This window comes from Crocodylus porosus, unplaced genomic scaffold (genome assembly GCF_001723895.1).
Source record: "Crocodylus porosus isolate Cpor-Errol unplaced genomic scaffold, CroPor_comp1, whole genome shotgun sequence".
NCBI classification, from domain to species: Eukaryota; Metazoa; Chordata; order Crocodylia; family Crocodylidae; genus Crocodylus; species Crocodylus porosus.
This window is the reverse complement of record NW_017728949.1, coordinates 66,564,177-66,586,208: the sequence shown is the minus strand read 5'-3', so window position 1 is coordinate 66,586,208 and position 22,032 is coordinate 66,564,177. Positions and strand designations below refer to the sequence as shown.

At 44.2% G+C, this 22,032-nt stretch overlaps 1 protein-coding gene across 8 annotated transcripts in view; it reads left to right on the top strand.

Moving 5' to 3' along the window:
- The window catches only part of NCKAP5 (NCK associated protein 5), a 685,167-nt gene that overhangs the window by 436,043 nt on the left and 227,092 nt on the right, over window positions 1-22,032 (top strand). The window lies entirely within an intron of this gene.

Below are 22,032 nucleotides of genomic sequence, written 5' to 3'. Positions count from 1 at the left end.
CTCGGTCCTTAGTTGCTGCCTTCCCTTTCTTGCTGCATGCAGAGGGGCTTAGAGAAAAAGATTTCTCTTTCTCAACTGTGGAGTCATGGCTCTTTGGCCAGATGATGAACTGTTCCCCTAGGACTCTCCTCTTCCATTTTGTATTTTTTGTAATGTTTTTCTCAGTTGTATTCCTCATTATCTTCAACTTGGAGGGATTAGATGATTAGAAACCACTGACCATGTGATGTGAAGTCATGGCCATATAATTACAGGTTTAATCTCTTCTCTCTTTGGCAGTATGGAATTTCATTGGATCACAATCACGTTGCGCTAAGCGACAACCTGGCCATTGTCTCCTAGCATCAAATGCTCTGCCCTTATGATTGGCTCTGTCTGTCTCGTTTATATCCTTCCTCTCAATAGGGTTTGAGTATTGTTGTAGCCATGATGGTCTGGGAGATATGCAAGGATCAAGGTGATTTTAGGGACATCTTTTCTTGCACCAGCCATACAGGTGGGAAAAAATTCCCCACTTTAATTTCTGGTTTTTGTGTCACATTTTTCTCCTAGTCATAGTGGGCACCAGGTGCCCTTCTTCTGTGCCCTTGTCTAACATCGCTCCCAAATTTTACACCTGGTCCAGTAAAATACACCCTCAAAAGTCCCTCCCCCTCCCCGCTTCTCACTTGCATTGCCTTTGTCAGGCACAGAGACACAGAGTACTTAGCCCCATGCTTGACTTCCTCAAACCCCTTTGCCTCCTGCCTGACCCTTTTCCTTCTTGACCCTGAGCCCTCCCTGAAAGGAACCTGAGGAGAATCCCAGTTCCTTTACTGCCTCCCCCAGATCCCTTCAGGCACAGCTCAGCTGCTCTGCAGAAACAGGTGGAGGACTAGGGAAACAGCAGGAGGAGAAGGGAAGGGAGAACTAGAGCAGGGAGGATGTGGAAGTCAGAAGAGTGATACGGGGAGCTCTTGTTGGGTCTGCAGCAGTCTGCTTGATCCCCAGGGACTGAGGCTTGGAACAGCCCCTTTGTTTTCAGTGCAGCAGCACTCAAGTCAGAGTGACAGACAGCTGGAGAGACAGACAGAGCTGCAGGGGGATATGAGGATAAAGCTCCCCACCCATCAAAAGGGTACAATTCAGGTTGTTTGTCCTGAGCCCAAACATTGCAGCGGGCTTGAACTGGCTAAGATTTGGCAGATCTCACAATTAGCTTTTACACCAAAGTTACTACCATGTTGTTGCATGATGGGGCCCTGTGACCTGGGTCTGAATTACAGACTGTGACCCAAGAAGGGCCACAACCCTGAACTCATTAACCACGAGGAAGGGTTGGGGACCAGGCAGAGTGAGGGGCCCAACTGTACCACTTGGCCCAAACCTGAGAGTTTCTGGGGATGGCACCTGTAGAGCAGGAGGGATGGACAGGTAAGAGAGGTGGCCCTGGGACCAGAAATAGGAATCAGATTCTCCCTCACCTGTATGAGCGTCAGCCAGAGAGACCTGCCACCGCGAAGGTCTGTTCAGATATGAGCCTCTGGCCTGGGGTCCTAGAATTTGCCCTGCAGGCTGATGTCAGCCCTCTATGATGTCACTGTCTCTCTGGCCCAATGCCTGGTATCCTACCAGTGCGCCTCTGTGACTTCACTGTCTGCCCCACCCTCCCCACCCAGCCAGGCTCACCCCCTACCCATAGCAGCCCCTTCACTGAATAGTCTAGCATATCCTGTATCACTTCCCTGACAATGGCCAGTGCCAGAGGCTGCAGAGAACAATACAAGAGAACGCCATCCTGGACAATGCGGGGACTAGTCTGGCCAGAGAGGGGACAGTTCTGCCAGAGTCCATGCAGTGATTGCGACCTGTCCAGCAGCATGAGTGACAAAACCAAGGGTGTTTATACATGTGATCCAGGAGTATGTGGGGGCGGCCCTTTAGAGTGACTCCGAGAGCCACTGTAATTAAAGATCCCAGAGCATCATGTGCATCAATGCTCCCATGCCAAAAAATGGTGGTGAGGGTACTTTAATAACAGCTCATTGAGAAAGGGACGCTGATACACATGACACTGGAGTCTGCTGGAGCATGGTAATACCACACTACAGCAGACTCGAGTCTGCTCTCACATCCTGTAATTCCAAGTGCGCCGGAGCAGCCTTGCTGCATGTCTGTAGGTGCCTCAGGTGACCATGTGACAACCAAGTGGCAGACACGGGAGTTAGGGGTACAGCCTCTGAAGTACAACTACCTAGACCTTAAATGCTGGAGGCTGTAAGTAAGAGAGGAACAGCGGAAAAACCCTGGCCATGGCCTGTTCACTCTCCTTTTTAGCAGCCACTCCCTGGGCAGCGCATCCACATGAGGTGCTATGGCGACATAGTTTGTCACAATGGCAACATATCATAGGCGGGCACTAACTGTGACACTAAGAAGGTTGAGAACCACTACACTACTGTGCAGTAATTCGTAGTTATTGTGGGAGTGGTGGAAATGTGTTGGCAGGTTTTGCATTTCTTGTCCTGGCATGGTCTGGACTCCCACAATTACTACACAACGGAACCATCACCATTGCTGGATCTTGCACCTGCACTTCCAGAAACGGTATGTCTCTCTTCCAGTGCACCAAATGCCCTGATGGAAAATATGTAGGAAAAACCGAACAGCAACTGCACACCAGAATGAACACACACCGAAAATCTATCCAAGACAAAAATACCCAACTAGCTGTGGGGGCACACTTCTCACAAAGCATCACTCTGATCGCTCAGTTCTAATCCTCCAAGGGAACTTTAAAAAACACCTTTCGTAGACGATCCTACGAACTTCACTTCATCAATCTACTAGATACTAAAAATCATGAACACAATTACTCAATATAGACATTGGATTTATGACACATTACAACTTACCTGACATCTGATTCACCAGGTACCTGCCAGACCTGACCACTTCTTTTTTCGCCCCCCACCTTTCTCCACTCCCCTACTTTTCTGCCTTTGTCTTTCTGACGTTGAACTATTTCCTTTTTCATTGAGAGCCTCTTTTGTACCTTGTATTATCATCACTTAAGTGTTTCCCTTTGGCCTTCTACCCCCCAGCTTTCTTCCCCCTCCCTTCCCTGTTTTACCTTCTAGTTTTTCTAATTTCTACCTATTTATATTTTCACTAACAACCTGTCACACATTTAGCTTCTTTCGTTCCTGTTTTCCTGATCTCCAACTATTTCCTTTTTCACAGATAGCCTCTTTTCTACCTTGTATTCTATCACTGTTGTTTCCCCTTGGCCTTTTCCCCCCATGCTTTCTTCCCCCTCCCTTACCTGCTTTACCTTTTGTCTTTCTCATTTCTACCTGTTTACATGTTCACTGACATCCTGCCACACTTTTAGCTTCTCTCATTCCTTGGGGTCTCAGACCAGCAGAGACTCCCTATGCCTAAAGAAAAGTGACTGCACCCAAAAGCTTGCCTAGAACTTTTTTTCCAGATACTCAGTTGGTCTAATAAAAGATATCACATCTACTCAAAGACCCGTGCCAATCGATGGTTGTGTTTCTGAGTTCTTTGCAACAGAATACCTGCTCTATTATTTTTCTAAAGTGAAAATTGGGTTCTGGGATTTTCTGAGGGGTGCTTTAAGATTTTTATCTCAATTCCTGGATTAGCTTTTATAACCCCTATGTCCCTATGGGTTTACTGTTTTTCTTTTCCCTTCAACTCACCTTTGTATCTCAGCAGTGCCCCTCTCCTTTTCTCCCTTCTTCCCTATCCATTGTATTTAAATTACTGTTTCCATTTGAACACCTGCTCCCTAAAATGTCTTTCATAGCATCTGACAACCTAAGTTGTTGCTTAGGAAAGCTTATGAATCTCTGAATTATTATTTAGTCAGTCTATGAGGTGTTATCTGCCTTCCTTCAGACTTAACAGGGCTAACTACCTCTCCATTCAGGAACAGTGTCAGCAATCAATCCTGGTTCTTTGTCTGATTCTCAGGCAGCTGCATCACTATTTCTCACTAGTTCTAGGGAACTGTCCAATGAAATACACCACAGCAAAACCCAGGACACTAGCACTGTAATGCAAAACTGAACTGTTGCCGTCAGCAGCGTTTTGACAATTGATACAAAAGCATATGTGTCTGTTTAAGGTTTTATGTTAAGGCCCAGGTCTAAAGTCTAGTTTTAGTGCTTTGGTCTTTCTGTTGGAGACTGAGCTGAATGCCTTTTGGATGGCGCAGGTTGGAAATTTTAGAACAAGTTTATGTCCAAAAAAATCTGATACTGTACAGTGAAGAACTTCCATGAGAACGTGTCAATTCCATCAAAATTCTGCTGGAATCTAACCTGCTTTCCAGCTCACCCAGCTGCCTCCCTGGTTCCTGAGGATCTAGCGGGGTCCAGACTTCCTGGCTCTGAGGCACTTTATCTTGGAAGCTGGCTGTGGAGTTGGGGTTCCAAAGTCTTCCAGGTTCCTGGTTCCAAAACTGTTGACCGCTTGTTTCCTTTGAAGAGCTGTAGTGTTCTTCCCTTTCCTACCTCCCTGTGGGGCTGTACTCTCATTTTCTACCTCCCTACAGGGTGAAAAGAAGAGGGTTCCTGATGCCTGTTGTCCAACCCAGAGCTCATGAACCTTATAGCCCTTTAATGGGAACAAATGATCAACAGTTTTCTGAGGAAGCTGCCTTGGAGTCAGAAGCCTGAAAGCCCTTGGAGCCCCAGCTCCACAGCTGGTTTATGAGATAGCTCAAAACAGACGTTCAGCTTCTCCTGGAAGAGTCGCTGATGTCCTAGGACAAACCATGAGTGTACAGATGTTTAGGCTTTTTCTCCGAGAATAAAAATGACCACTCCAAGAGACAGATAACTTGGGAACAGCAAGGATTAAATCATTCCCAGGAGAATATCTTCGGGAGAGGGAATGTCTGCACATGCTGTGACTGCTCTGAGAAGAGAACAGTCCTCCAGCATCCCCCTCCTCCAAGGAGACAGTGTGTCACTTGCTGGACTTTACTGCTTCAATCGGGAGAAGAACACCCCCCGCTTCACAGTTCACACTTTGTGCTGCAGGGAAACGTAGGCTGGCCATGGGCAGTCTGGGTCAGGGCTGTTCTGTGCATTGCTTCCATCTGTTGCCAGGCAGACTAAGTGAGCCTGCAGAGGATGCTGAGATGTGTGCACAGCCCTGTTCCCCAACCCCGCTTTGTCTGTACATGTATGTGGATCTGGGTAAGTTTTTCTTCTATGAGAACAAACTTAGAAGAATTCTTCCATTCTCAATGTGTGTACACAGTCTGAGTTTCAACAAGTGCTGCTAGATTCTGTAGGCAGCACAGGGACTTGCTTGGAGTCCAACCACTTCCACACTGAAGAATGTAATGACATCTGGTTCCATTTAGAGTAACAGAACAGTTCGCTTCTTTTTATCTGAGTGTTGGTATTATTCTGCTGCCCATGAGCATAGTGTCTAAGCCAGTGAATCTCAACCAAGATATAGTAGTACCCTGCAATACTGTGAGATCTTGGTAAGGGTGCTGTGGGATGTTGCACAAGGTAAGCACTGTTAGGTGTGCAAACACCTACACTCAATTCCCACGATAAACAAAGATATTTCAAACAGGAATCCATGGTGTCAGAAACATTCTGACTTGTTCTGATCTTCCTGAGTTCTTTGCAAGAAAATAATTGCTTTATTATTTTTCCATAGTCAAAAAATAAGTGAAAGCTAAAAGCTGGCATTTTCTGAGGTGTGCCTTGAGTCTGAAAAGGTTAAGAACCCCTGGCCTAAGCTCTTTCTCTCTAAAACTTAGCGAGAGCAAAGTCCCTAGATTTTCTATTTAGGATATCTTTTTTTATGCTAAATGTAACAGAGAAATCAGGTTTGCAAATATTCTGCAAATTAAATCTTCAGGCAAAGCTCTCATCAGACTCTAGTTTCTTTCCTCTCAATGTGTTAAAAATTCTACAATACTGTGCCAAGTTAATGACAAGTAGGGGTTGGATTGGACCTGGACGCTTAGGCTGAGGCAGACTTCAGTCAACTTGTTAAGTTGCTGGTGTCATGCATATTATAAGCTATTAGTACTTCAGCAGGGCTATCACATTTGCAGATGTAATTGAGAGGAAAAAAATCTTTGGAAATAGAAAGGTCGCATCTTTTTTGTTTTCTTCTGTTAGCTACTTCCTATATAATTTTAATTTATATCAAATTACCTTTTCTTTTTCCATTTTTATGTGATTGTATCTCCAGCTTGGTACCAAAGCAGAGCAAACAGGAGCCAAAAATACCTCCCTCTTTCATAATTATTTTTGTCTTCTTGCCAGAGCACAAGAATAACATGCTCTCTGCTATTCACATATTTAAGAAAACCATAGAAAAACGTTGCAACCGTATGCATAAAATAATAAGAGTTTAGCTTTATATTGTCCTTTCAATATTGGGATTACAGTTTAAAAAATAGTTAAAAACTGTCTGAAATGTAAAAGATGTTTTAAGACAGCTGACAGGGGCAGGAGGCCTATATGTACTTGGTATGATATGGTGGCGAATGCAAATGATGAAGCCAGGATCACTAACTTTTGTTTCTGACATTACCAATGAAACAGCGAGACACAGTTCCACTGAAGTAGCTCTCCCTTTCTAGCATGGGCAGCTTTATGAGCTTCCAGGGCATGGAAGTACTGACTACCTCTGGGCAGCCAATAGGACATGCTAGGCATAGGACATGTTTGAACTCTTACCAGCTAAGTATCTTGGTCTGGGCTGCACATGCCTCCATCCACCATTCCCTTGGGAAGGATGGAGGATATCCTGCATTCTGCCCGCTTGTGCCCAGTGCTAGTTATACGTTTAGTGAGTGAATCTAATTGGTAGACCAGGGATGACCAGCCTGTAGCATGAGGACCACAAGTGGCACAAGCAGCCTCTGTGTGTGGCACATAGCAGATTGGGAAGGGGAAAAGCAGCACAAAGGTAGACAGGGAGGAAGCAGAAAGCAGAACAGCAAAGCAGATTAGGAGCATGGGGAAGGAGCCAGAAGCAGATCAGGGGAAGGGGATTGGAGTGGCACTTGAGGAGGATGGAGGGCTAATTTGTGACACTTGACAAAAAAGTTAGTCTCCATAGTATAGGCTATTGAGTTGTCCTCTTCATCGTCCACTATTCCCTCCATTTACCTTAAAGTTAAGATGAAAGTTCATTTCAAAAGTAGATGCTTTTGCAGTTTCCAGGGCCTTGAGCAGATTGGACTAGGGCTGTACTTAGAGATTCAGATGGCAAAGGCTGCTGAAGTGGCTTTTAGACTTCTTAGGCCAGCATCCTATTTTAGCTCCGATTCAGTTTGCCCATTTATTAAAACGGGGGGTGGTGATAACCTGTTATATAGGGTTGATTTTGGCGTTAATGGCTAATGTTTTTTGAGTGACTAGCAATTAGGGTTAATCAATATGAGGTGTATTAAAGAAGGTAGAAGCTCATCAGGCTTAAAGCCAGGCCTCCTTAATTGGCATGCTCAAAAATTGAAGTGTATAGAATCACTGGTCATGCGTCTACCTCTTGCTTTATATGGGAAAATTGAGAGGGTTGAAAGGTAAAATTGTATTTGCTATTGGATCCTCGAGCAACAGAAAATAACAGGTTGGATTTTAGAAACACTCTGCGGAGTGTGCACTTCACCCCACAATTTAGTATTGTCCGCAAACTTGGACAGAGTACACTTCACACCCACATCCAAGTCACTGATGGGGATATTGAAGAGTACAGGTCCAAGGACCCGGCCCTTTGGGACCCCACTACCCGCATCCTTCCAGGTCAATACCAACCCATCCGCTACCACCCTCTGGGTGCGACCACTAAGCCAATTTGCTACCCACTGGACCATGTAAACATCTATGTCAAAGCCTCTTAATTTATTTATGAGAATGGGATGAGATACCATATCGAAGACCTTGCTAAAGTTCTTCCATCCACTTCTACTCCATCTAAGCTGTGTGTGACCCTGTCATAAAATGAAACCAGACTGGTCAGGCATGATCTACCTGCTACAAATCCATGCTGGTTTTCCTGCTGCATTTTTTTTCCTGCTGGACTCCCACAAATATGATCCTTCATGACCTTTTCAAAGACCTTTCCAAGGATGGAGGTGAGACTGACTGGCCTATAATTACTCAGATCCTCCTTCCTCTCCTTATTGAAAATACAGACCACGGTGGCCCTTTTCCAGCCCTCAGAGACCTGACCCAAGCACCACGAGTGCTCAAACAGCCAGGCCAGTGGTTGTGCTATGACATTGGCCAATTCCTTCAGTACCCTAGTATGCAGCTCATCTGGGTCTGCTGACTTGAACGCATCCAGTCCATCCAAGTGACTGCACCAAGTCAGCATTGACAGTTGGAGGGCTGGTGTCCCCCTGATGCCCGTCTAAGAACCCATGAGGAGACTTATCTTGAACCCTGTTCAGGAACACCGAAGCAAAAAACTCATTGAAGAGCTCAGCCTTCCCCCCCTGTCTATCACGAATTGCTCCTTCTTGTTCAGTAGGGGTCATATGCTGCCCTGTGCTTTCCTTTTACTCCCTACATACCTAAAAAAACACTTTTTGTTGTCTTTAATTTGTGTTGCCAGCCTCAGCTCTGTAGTTGCTTTGGCTTTTCTAACTGCCTCCCTGCAAATGCGGGCCAAGTAGGTATAGTCCTTCCCCCTGCTTCCACCACCTGTATGCCTGCTTTTTTGCCCTTAGGCTCCCCTGGATTTCCCTGTTTAGCCAATGACATGTTTTGGCTCCTTTCCCCCTTTTCCCTCATACTGGGATCGTCTCTCTCTGTGCCCGAAGGATCGCTTCCTTTAGAAACGACCACCCTTCCTGGACTCCCATCTCACCAATACTCTTATCCTGCAGCGTGTCAGACTAGACTCCTAAGCACACTAAAGTTAGCCTTCCTAAAGTCAAGCACTTCCACCCTACTACATATGGCATCTCATCCTATTCTCATAAATAAATGAAGAGGCTGTGACATAGATGTTTACACAGTCTAGTGGGTGGCAAATTGGCTTAACAGTTGCCCCCAGAGAGTGGTAGTAGACAGTCTGGTATCAACCTGGAAGGATGTGGGTAGAGGGGTCCCACAGGGTTTGGTCCTTGGATCTGTACTCTTCAATATCTTCATCAGTGACTTGGATGTGGGTGTGAAGTGTACTCTATCCAAGTTTGTGGATGTTACTAAATTGTGGGGTGAAGTGCACACTCCAGAGGGTAGGGAACGATTACAGGCAGACCTGGACAGGTTAGAAAAGTGGGCAGTACACAGTAGGATGCAGCACAACAAGGGCGAGTGCAGAGTGCTGCACCTAGGGCACAAAAATATCCGCACACCTACTGGCTGGGAACTGACTCTCTCAGCAGCACAGAAGCAGAAAGACATCTTGGAGTCATAGTGGACTCCAAGATGAACATGAGTCGTCAGTGTGACAAAATCATCACCAAAGCTAACTGCACTTTATCATGCTTCAACAGATGCATGACAAATAGATCCAAGGAGGTGATACTTTCCCTCTATGCAGCACTGGTCAGACTGCGGTTGGAGTACTGTGTCCAGTTTTGGGTGCTGTACTTCAAGAAGGATGTTGATAGACTTGAGAGAGTCCAGAGGAGGGCCACTTGTATGGTTAGGGGCTTCCAGGACCAGCCCTATGAGGACAGACTGAGAGCCCTGGACCTCTTCAGTTTCTGCAAGAGAAGGCTGAGAGGTGATCTTGTGGCCGCCTGCAAATTCATTACGGGGAGGCAGCAAGGGATTGGAGATGGTCTGTTCACCAGGGCGCCTCTTGGGGTAACAAGGAACAATGGTCACAAGCTGACAGAGAGCAGATTTAGGCTAGATATCAGGAAAAACTTCTTCACAGTAAAGGTGGCCAAAATTTGGAATGGGCTTCTGAGGGAGGGGGTGCTCTCCCCTGCCTTGGGGATCTTTAAGAGAAGGCTGGAGAGGCATCTGGCTGGGGTCAACTCACCCCAGCCCTCTTTCCTGCCCAGGCAGGAGGTCGGACTTGATGATCTGTTGAGGTCCCTTCCAACCCCAACATCTATGAATCTATGAATGTCCAATTTTTATTTAAGTGCATGAAGGATCATCAGAATTGTTTAAAGTTATTAAAATATTAAATTATTTTAAAGAAACAGATAATAGGAAAGATTTTTGTCATCATAATTTCAGATTGACTGTACTCCCAGGTATTAATATACGCGCCCTTCCAATTTTACTCAGATTAACATGTAGATAGATCCTTAAAACAGCTCCCTTGTGCTGTTGATCCAATGGTATCCAATTGAAATCAAGAGGGAAATTGGTAGTAGTTGTTTGCTTATGCTTTACATGAACAATAAACATTTTTCTCCAAATCCTTTATAATGTCTCATTAGTTACAGTTTAATATACTTACCCCTGAGGGAGTTTTAAAAATGGGATGCAGGAGCTTTCCACTTGCCCAAAGCTGTGTGGATGCATTTTGTAAGATTAAATACAAAGTTATTTGTTCAAATGGGAAAAATTCATGTTATTAGCAAACAACTGTAAGAGTCACAAATTGAAAGTGAACATTCAGCACATCAGATACCTCTCGTCCTGCTAATGGATTAATTTCCAGTTGGACACCTCTGTATTAGCAAATAATACTTGTATTTCACTTTGCAAGGTACATGACTTTAATCACAGAATGAGTCCCTCGCATCCCTCCAGCAATCCCATACAGTGCACTGCTGTATTTATACTGCACAGTTTTATACTTCTGAAACAATAACACTGTATTTTTTAGCAGGTTTAGAAATAGTCTGCATGCCAAGGGATTTCTCCAAGCACGTGATATGCTAAAGGAATGCAGACAAGAATGTATAAGAGGGTTTAGGGTAGTAGGGATTAAGGAAATATATGACACTTGCTCTAAGTAAACTGATAGCAAGGAAAAAATTGCTTTTGAAATGAGACATTAACAGATGGCTTAACATAGACACGAGAATATTATCCCCATACCTTGCTAATAAAAGTACTGCTAGCATCTTCATTTTCTGTCGGTCCTGAAATAATATCAGTACGAAGATGCTTACTGTACAGAAGAAAGGTAGTAAAGCAGTGACTTTAATTTGGAGTGAGTCATTTTAAAATATTCTATGTCCCTCCATTTCTTTTGTGATAGTCCCATTTATTACAATATCAGGCTTTATTCACAAGAGGACCCAAATGTTATAATATTTGTATTAAGGAGGTTTTCATTTGCTTTGATGACCACAGTTAGGCCTATGTTATGAGCATTTTGCTGGTGCTGCTACTATACTATGCTGGCAAAGCAAACTAGATGTGGATGGCATCTATGTTTGGAAAGCTGTGCTATACCAGCATACCTTGTTCCACTGGTCCCCCACCCACTCTTCCCAGAGCAAAACTAGGTATACCGGCAAAAGTGCAGTTTTGTCAATGTAACTGTGTCTGTAATAACAGACTTTTGCCAGCCCTACTTAGAGACCACAACAAACTGACATGGCTCTGTCACCCCCAGCTGACATGCCCGTAGAAATCTATAGTATCAATCTGGCCTCTCTCACATGCTTCTGTAATCTTGGTTTTTATTTTTCCACCCCTGGAAAGCAATGAGATCTGATCCACAATTTGAAAATGTCAATCTGGATCTACATCTGATCTTTGAAAACATCAATTTAGCCACAACCCAAAGAGGCAAATATAGCGTTAGGAATTGTTAAGAAGGGAATTGAAAATAGAACTGAAAATGTCATTATGCCGCTGGAAATCCATGGTGCACCCATGCCTTGAATACTGGTTCCAGTTCTGGCCCTGCCACCTCCAAAAGGATAAGTAGAACTAGGAGTGCAACAAGCATAATCAGGATCATGGAGAGACTTCAGTAAGAGGGGTGACTAAGTAGGGAGGAACTTTTCATTTCACAGATTCAAAACGTTTAGGGCGGGAAGGGACCTTGTGAGATCATCTGGTCCAATGCCCCTGCTGTGGGCATGAAAGACAACTGAAGTCAAATAACCCCAGCAAGCATAGACAATGCCTAGGGGGGACACAGGGAGGCACATGCCCCCCCCGCCGAGATTCTGTGGGAGGTTGCTGCTCCCCCCCCCATCACCAACGTGGCTGTTGGCGTCTGGAGGTGGTCGCTGCTCACCACCCCATGCCCCAACTGCCACCACTGGCAGCTACGGGCGATCTCTACTTGCCGCTTGCCACTGCTGACACCGCCGCCAGCATGGTGTCGTCCCCCCAGTCTTGGGAGGCACCAGTTGTTCATGCCTGCAAGATGTGTGTCCAGTCTCCTTTTGAAGGTCTCCTGGGTAGATGTGTGCACTACCTGCACTGGGAGTCTATTCAAGAGTCTGGTCACATGAACTGTGAAGAAGTTTTTCCTTATATCCACTCTGAAACCTTCTTCAAGGAGTTTATGCCAGTTGCTCCTGGTTTTCCTTTGGGGCGCTTTGGTGAATAGGTGTTTGCCTAGTGCCTGATGCTCACTCCTGATATATTTGTAAGCTGCCACCAAATCCCTCTGAAGTCTTCTCTTTTCTAGGCTGAACAATCCCATATCTGTCAGGCTTTCCTTGTATGGATTGCTCTTGAGACCTCTAATCATACGAGTGGCTCTTCAAGCTTCTCCACATCCTTCTTGAAGTGCGGTTTCTAGAACTGGGTGCAGCACTCCAGCTGCAGCCTCACCAATGCTGAGTAGAGCAGGAGAATAACTTCCTTAGTTTTGCTTGAGTGCATCAGTTGATGCATGCAAGCGTAGTTTGCTCTGCTAACTTTAGCATCACACTGGTGGCTCATATTCATTTTATGGTCAATTTAGGGAAAAGATGATGACGGGAGCAGGTGGGAGGAAGGAGGAATATGATAGAGGTCTTTCAAATCATGAGTAGCATGGAAAAGAGTAAATAGGGATTTACTGTTTCCCATCTCATAATACTAGAAGTAGATTATGTACAATGAAATTATTAGGAAATAGATATAAAACAAAAAAAGGCAGTTCTTTTTACACATTGCTACAAGATGTTATAGAAACTGATCATTTAACCAGGTTCAAAAGAATACTGGATGCATCCATGCAGGATACATTGCTCACTAGGTATTAAACATTATAGTTAAAAGTGTAACCTAGAAATCAGAGCTTGCTAAGCTTCTGAATGCTGAAAGCTGTAGGAGAAGAGGGGCGGAAGTCAGATCAGTCTGAATAGACCCTGCATATATATCCTTCCCTTTATCGCCTGTTCTCAGTCACTCTAAATACAGAAAACTAAGCTAAATGGATCTGTAGTTTTACCCAGTATGGCACTACCTATATTCTTATCTTAAATTAGTTTGCAAATAGGCAGGGAATCTTAGGACTTGTTAACACTAAAAGGTACATTTCTCTATTTGTACTGGCTGAAGGCAGGGTAGGGTAGCACCTTAAGACTAACTCATTCAGAAAGTTAAAAGCTTGCATAGGTGATAGCTTAATTTGTCAAAGGCTACAAATAGTCACCTGCAAAAGCATCTGCCTTCTAAGCAAGTTAGCCTTTAAGGTGACACCTTGTTCTGCGTTTTGCCTGACTACAGACAACTGCAGCTAAATAAATCTTTTTAATATGCTGGTATCAATAACAACGTGCAGCCATGCCAGCAACCAAATGCGGATATTGTTAGCATAAAGGTGTTTATTTCCATTTGGAAAGAGAATGGAATAAGCTATACTGCTGCAGTGTGCATTTATAGCAGTATAACATCACCCACACTGGGCTTTGTACTGTTTTTACTTTATTACAAAATATATACCCCTAACCAACATAGTTCTATCTGTGTCTGTACACAAGTAATCCACCTTAGATCTCCACCTGTTCTGCAAGCTTATTTCAGTGCAGATTACTGGTACTCCTTCCTGAGGAAGACCGAATACAGTCTCTCCCTGCAAGAATAGAGTTTCGAGCTCCAGAACTGCAGAACGTTCTTCCATACTCAGGCATCTGCCATCCAGAGGCAGTCTTTCACATATCATTCAGGTGTTTTTCTGTTACTGTTACCCTTCTTCCCTGCTGTGGACATCCCTGTCTAAACTGGTTGCTTCAGAAATCAGGCTGTCACGCTGCAAATGTGCATTAGAAGATAATGATGCTTTTTTTCCAATTTTTATAATAACTAAGGACTCCAAAGGATATGTTTCTTTGTGTTTATTCTTGCTTAGAGAAGCAACACACACAGTCCCTCAAGAGATCTGCTAAATTGTTTCTTAGTATAGGAGGCTCTGGAGGCTTTATTTTCCACCAGCTTTGGGTGAAATAAATGCCCTTCATTAATTTACAAAACCTACCAAAGCCCCCTTCTGTGGATCGCCCGGTGCAGTCCAGTGGGACTGCTACAGAACACTGCTCAGAGTTTTCAGGATGGGGCCATGCTGTGTGAATTTGCATCTTCCTGTATCCCACTTGCCTGTGTTAAGGATCTTCCAAGTGAAAAATCTATTATGCAGCAACAGATTTACTGGGGGTGTTAGATTTAGATTTAATGCATAATCTAAATCTAACACCCCCTACCAAAAGACAAAGAAAGGGTTTAACAGTTTTGCTTGGTATGCCCAGTTTTGACAGAATTGAAAACTCAGACCTTTATTCAAACCCAGTAATGTCCAGATAACGCCACATTTTTTGTGATGCCCTAAATTACATAAATAGGGTAAGAACTGAATGAATGTGTTGGTAATGGGCTACATTAGTAATCAGAATAAAGCTGTGCATAAATAAAGCTATATATTCACACCTAAGCTGGCAAAATATTGAATTGGCTCTGATTTAAGACAGCTTTCCTGTTTTTTCCCTGCAATTGGTGGTGTACCCCCTGCAATTGGCTGCTGCTGCTGGCAGTACCTGTGGGCAGTTGCCGCTCGCCATCCAGTTTCTCAGCTAGTGTGAAGTGGTACAGCTTTGTATCCAGATTTGTATCATATAGTGATATGCATGGTTTTACCTCTTCTAATTAACATACTAAGTGCTTCCATGAACTCATTACTTGGAGGGGGCATGTGTACACAAGATGCTTAATGCGCAGAAGACTAATTCTACTGTGCATTAGTGCAGCAGGCAAAGCCTGTCACTAAAAAGAGCATTCATCTGTGCTAGTGCTTGGTAGCACCAATTATGGCACATTAAGTTTAGTGCCTGTCATTGTACCTGTCATTGTAATGACAGGTACTAAACTTAATGTGCCATAATTATGCCACATTAATGAATGTATAGACACTCCCTGGGTAACTTTTTTTTTTTTGTTTCTCCAATCTTACAAGAATAGTGGAACTAAACTGAATTGATCAGGTTTAAAGATACACCAATTTAGCTTTCACTTAGGCTTCTGGCATTACACTTAAGATGCAATTTAATCTGTTAATCGCATTTTAAATAGTAACTTGGCCACATGTTCAGGCAATTAAGCATTACAAGATGGCAAACATACACAAAAATATTCCGGAGGATATGTGTAATATTTTTGTGGCTAGTTTCCATCACACCTTAAATTGAATGTGCAGCAAGCTCCCTGCCATGCAACCTGATGCTAGCTGCCTGGCGGGGCTTGGTTGACAGGTCCCCCATAGTGGCAGGCTGACAGCTGTGTGGTGCAGCCCTCCATGGGGGCAGCCCTCCATGGGGGGGGTTTCAGCCCTAAGACCACACTGGAGTCTCAAACAGGCTTTAGTACAGTCTGGGGCTGGGACCTAAAATCAGCTCCGGGATTGCACCACTCAAAACCAGGCTGCAGTCACTTGGCTTTCAGCTTGCCAGTGTCCTGGTAAGTTGTAATTGCATGATTTGGATCTGATTCCCAATCCCAAAACCATTCATCCTGCCATGCATAGGATCATCTCTCATTGCTCCATTAGGATCAGATCCCATTGTGCCATTAAATGCACGTGCCAGCAGCCTTAGAGTGGAATAGCTGAGACAGATGAAGCAGTGGATTAGCTGGAAAGTACTGTAATTCTAAATGCATTGATAGGCTGTCCATACTATTACTGAAATTGGTGGACCTACTCATGGAATAAAATGCTACTCAGTGGGTCTGTCTACACAAGATGCAACTGTGCAGTGGTTACTGTGCATTTATTTAGTACTTTAGTACTTTATTTAGTACCTTATTTACTTTAGTACTAAATAAATGTGTGGTAAGATGAGTTATTGCACAGTAGTACCAGAGAATGCCTTTTTGTGATGCTGCTGTGCAGTAGTGTGATGTTACAGTTTTTGCCACGCACCCACTGTAAATAGGATATTAGAATGTGGTTTGCAGCAATAGAGGAAGCATTGGTTAAAATTGTACCTGCATAGCTTTATTTTGAATAACACCCAACTTTCCTGATGAAGAGGACACTGAAGGTAAAGGGTGGGTGAACACATGAAGAACTTGTTGTAAGGGGTGGTTTACCTTGAATGTATTTCTGGTAAGAGCAGTTACCAGGGAGTACCTGATGTGCTATAAGTTCATACCATAGCCTTGCAGTAACCTGCTCATGTGTCCATGTCCTAAGGTCTTCTGTATATAGTGCAGGTAGATTGCAGGCATTGCTCAAGTTTTCTGGGACTGCTTCAGATGTGTACCTCAGGCCTGTGTAGAAGAAAGACACCTCCCCTCTAGCAGAAGAAGCAGAGAATATTTTCCTTTGCTTTCTTTCTGTATATGAACAAATTTCTCTGTCCCTTTCCCCTTGCCCTAGTAGCTCAGCACCTCAAATCTGTGAGGCAGGAGCTGCTATTATCCCCATTTTGCAACAGGACAAATAAAGTCACAGGAAGCAAAGGAAGTCTATGGCAGAGCATGGTCATGAATGGTGGTCTGACCACTGGATCCTGCATCCTTCTTGGGTTAAAGGTGGAATGGGTTGATTTAGATTCTCTTCCTTTTAAAAATAGCTGTGATTTGTTTTAATAATGAACAAATAAATCTTAGTGGTCAGTAGGTTTGTGTGAAATGGTCTAAGAACAAAAACTCCCCCAGGAAACAGGTGAGTTTTCCAATACATATTAGCAAACAGAATGATACAGCTTTACAATCCTTCAGGCCTTGTTTCACTTCAGTCATGGTCTGTGACAAGTTAACAAGATAGCATTCAACTAGTTCATTATTTAGATATTTTAGAGTACATTTTGAAAGCCTCACATAGGGCTTTAACCACAGGACTCCCATTAAACTCAATGGGAGCTGTACAGCTAAAAACCCGCACAGCAGTTATAAAATGTACCCCATGCTGGGCTGAAGAGAGATGCTTAAAGGAGAAGTGTTTGAACAGGGAGGAGGGAAGTGATGGCATGACTCTCAATCTTGGGTTGTGATCAGATCAAAAGCCTCCTTCATCTTCCACCCCCACATTCCTTCCAAGCGATCTTCTCTCGTGTTCAATAAAATGTGTTGCAAATAAATAGAATAAACTTCTGAGCTTTAAAGATGCCTGGATGTTCTCACATTTTCTTTTTCTCAATTCATGTCTTTCTTTCCGTTGTTCCAGTCCTGCTGTCTCTATGAATCTCAATTATGCCTTCATACTTGATCCCTCCTTTCCCTTTCCCCAAATGTTTAGTTCTTTTATCTTCTCTCCTCTGATCTCCAATTATCTTTCTCTCCTGTTGTCCTCAGAACTTCCATTTTCCCTGCCATTCTCTCTGGCCCTTTTGCATCATTTCATCCCCCCGATCTTTCCAGTGTCTGTTTCTTCTCAGACCCATGTCCTTGGTATATGGCTGCTATGTTCTTGCACAGGTTAGGTCCAGGGAGTATGACTTTTCAGGGTCTATATCTCTCCTCCTTTCTTCTACATGTGTGCAGACAGAAATTCTGAAAAACGTTCCTCTCCTTATGCCTAACTACATAATGGCCTCATGCTACTACCCTTTATAGGAACTAGGGACCCCAGATCTCAAACTATATACCTGGGGGGAAGGAGGGGGATAGGAGTTCTGCACAGCTTTTTGCACAAAGATGCAATTAAGGAGATGTAATTGTAGAGCAGACACAAAAAGTGCTAGAAGACTTTCTACATCATCTAGTGGCTGGATACAACAACACAGGAAGGTGTAAGCAACAATTTTAACACTGTTCTGGTTAGCTTCAGTAGTTGGAGACACAAAGCAGTAAAATGTTAATATATTGTTAATGTAAAATAAATGTCAATGTAAAATATTTCCCGTTCCTTTGATAAATTTCACAAATGGTTAATTCAGACCCTGCTGTTTATCGATATCCAGGCCAGTATGAACTATATGAGGTTATTTCAGTCACCTTCTCTGTGCGTACGGTTGTGTATTTTTACTGCCTCATTATCAATTGCTCGGTTGTAGAAAGGCTGTCAATATCATTTTTAGGGAGACTAGAACTGCCTAATGATACAGATAATTAAGCCCTTGGAGACCATTATTCTAACCACTTATTACTTATTCAACCATTTTGCTATACCACTAGAATTTGGGGCAGACTAGAACTACGGTGCAGACTAGAACTATTAAAATTAAGTCCTCCCTTCCCTATGTATCTCTAGCACAACTTGTTTTCAAGTTTAACAACCTGGAGTTTAATACTTGAAGCTTAGACCTTACTATTCAAAGCTTACACATTCTGCTACTGTATATATACTGTTAATTACTTTATGTCATCCATATTAGTCAAATCTTACAGAAGGAAGAGAGTACCTTGAAGCAATCTATGTATATTCTTGAATAATTCCTCACATCTTGTCTCAGCTGTAGCTGCAGTTCTGTGTTAGGGACCAGTGGAGAATTGTATAATTTTGGAGTGTGTAAGCACTGGGCAGGGAACAACTGAAGGACTGAACTGCAAGAAATACAAGTCTTACAGTTTCCAGGAATGTAAGAGTGCTGCCTCATGGACATACATCCCTGCCTGGGTCCACCCAGTTTTGTTCACGAGTGAGGGGTGGAAGGACAGATAGATGTTTCCATGCTTCCGCATAGCTTAGCTGTTGACCTTGGAGCCCACAGCCACATGTGGCCTTCGAGGGGTCAACTTGTGGCCTCTGGGCTCCCATCCAGCTACTGTTCCCCCCATTGCTGCAAAAACTGGGGGTCTCTGGGCTCCTCCCCTTCCATCTTCTACTTTCTGCCCCTGATCTAAGGGGTGGCGTAACCTGCTGTGCTATGAGAGCCTGCAGCCGAGAAGCTGCAGGTGAGGCTGGGGTGCCCATGTGTGTCAGGTGGGGGGAAGGGGACCACGTGGTGTGTGGCCCATGGAGGTCTGTGGTTTGTGTTGGTGCAGCTGCACAGTGTGGATTTTTTACTGGTGAGCCCCATGGGGTGTATGGTCCCCAACCACTTAGAAGTTTGACAACCCTGTTATAAAGATACTAGCAGCTCTGGTACTCTGAAGTATGCAGGGACTGAGACTGGGCTTTGTTGATTGAATGAAGCATGCCTGGAAGAGGGTTCCTGGCAAACTGTTTATTAAGGCTGTGCAAAGCGTTGGGTGCTCATTCGCTTCCAAGGAGATTCAGCCTGATTCGGCAGCCAAATCTCCAAATTCGAATCAGATCGGGAGACCAGTAAAAAGATCCGAATCAATTCAAAGCTCTCTAAAAAGGTTTGGAGAGCTTTGGAGATTTGGTCCATCCCCACTCACCACTGCATAAAGCTGGACCCAGACTCTGTGCCAGTAAGTAAAGGGAGAGGGAGGGGGGGACCTGGAGAAGGGGGAGGGGACCATCCCCTGCCTGCTTCCCCAGCCCCACTGAGTACCTTGCCACCTCCCACTCACTCTCCCAGCTCCCCCGATGGCTGCCCACCTGGCTGCAGCATCCTGGCTCTTTTTTTTTTTATTTGAAGCTCTGCACTCACTGACTCCTTCCAGGTGGGGTGGGGGTTATCTCTGCTGCCCCCCCCCCACTGTCCCATGCTGTGGGCGGGGCTCTGCCATGGACACCCCATCCCCCACTGGGTCTCCCAGCCCTGTCAATGGCTGCCCCACCCAGCCCCAGCGTCGTGGCTCTTTAAAAAAAAAAAAAAAAAGCCCCATACACCAGCTGCTTCAGTGACTGTCGGAGCTTCTGGGGACCCAAGGCATAACCCCCCATGCAATGCAGGGCAGTTCAGGGCAGCAAAGTTTGTCCACCTGCTTGGCAGCTGCTGGTAAATGCAGGGCTTTAAAAAAAAAAAGGGCCGGGATGCTGGGGCCAGGTGGGGCAGCCATTGATGGCACTGGGTGAGCAGGCAGGGGATGGGGGCTTGTGGAAGAATCCTGCATGCAGCATGGGGCAGTGGGGTACAGCAGGGATCGCTCCACCTGCCTGGCAGCAGCCAGTGAGTGCAGAGCTTTTTTTCTTAAAGTGCTGGGATGATGGGGCCGGGTAAGGTAGCCATTGATGGGGCTGGGAGAGTGGGCAGGGTATGGGGCCTGTTTGATTCGAAGATTCAGCCAATTCAGTGACGGCCAAATCTCTGAATCAAATTTGGCTGAATTGAATCTCTGTTCCCTGAATTGGCCAAATCCAAATCCGAAGTGAATACTAGCTGCTTTGCATAGGCCTACTGTTTGTAAAGCATGCTTCTTATATGGGGGACACTTGCAAATTTCTAATAAGTTTCTCTTAGAATGGAGAAAACAAAAGCAAAATCCTGGCCCAACATGTACTTTTTGGAAATGTCATACGCATGATCTCTACATCAAGATAATTTCTCAAGTATACGCATAATTGTTTGGTCTATGTTCTCTATATTATTGATACCTCTGGAATATTCTTCCAAATGTGTTCATGCAGCCTTGCTAGTTCATGGGACCTTATTGTAAGTCTTATATATGATATTTTTTTTAACTCTTAGTCATGTGATCACATAAGACTTTTTCAACTTTTCAAAAGTTGTATTATTAGTTGTATAGAAAGGCTTGAAAAGACAGAACCAGAAGATCATAAACTCAGAATACAAATACAAATCCTAAAATATTTTATTTTTTAAATCTCATTTTTTTTGGACTCTGTATTTTTACATTGCAAAGCTTATGTGTAGTGGATTTTCTGTGCCATCTGTAGGGAGCCAGAATCAGAGTAGGGAACTTCCATGTTTCAGTAGTGCATAGACTATACAAGTGTAGTCCTCTGTGGGAGTTTGGACCAGTATCTGCTGTTTTCCCTGTAGCACATCGAGGAGGTAGCAGTTCTTTCTCATGAAGGGTATTTTTATACAAGAAATAGTTTTTTTAAATAAAATATTCTGAAGTTCTTGCCCAATTTTTATCCAGCCAAACTTCCAAGTCCAGTTAGCACCTTAATTTTTGAGAGTGCTAATTTCACAAATAAAATTTAAAGGAAAAAAATATGGGGTAACTTAGGAAAACTTGACACACTTCAGTTTGGAGGGAGTTAGGTTATGTTAAATCAGTCTGACAGACAGCTTCCCCTATGACATTAATAATACACATTCTTAGTAATCATTTAATCCAAAATATTCTACTGATACAGAGTTTGTTAAGTATTTTTATTCCAAAATAATTGTAAACTATTTGAAATATACATGTTTATTAGGGGTGTGTGAAGTGGGCCCTATTCGATTTGGATTCGGCCTGAATCGGGGACAGCGATTCAATTTGTTGATTTGGATCACTGTCCCAGATTTGATCTGGCCGAATCTGAACCTCATGATTCAGTGTTGATTCAGAGAATCAGTCATTCTGACATAGACACAGGTTTAAATGTTTTTTCTACATACCTCAAGGTACCAGCATGGCTTATGAACACTGTGATGCTGGGGTGCAGGGAACATCCCAGAGGAGTGTGGGTGGGCCCCCCACGTGCTTGGCAGTGAACCCAGAAGTGGACCAGAAGTACTTCCAGTCCACTTCTGGGTCTGCTGGGAGTGTGCTGGGTGCCCCTCCCCATATCCTCCCCCAGCTCAGTGATCAGCCACGGGGGGGACCTGGGTGCCCCCGCAGACCCAGGAGGCACCAGTTGCCAAGACTGGGAGGTGCGGAGGGGCCCCTGCACACTCCCTGGTGGACCCAGAAGTGCTTGTCCACTTCCAGG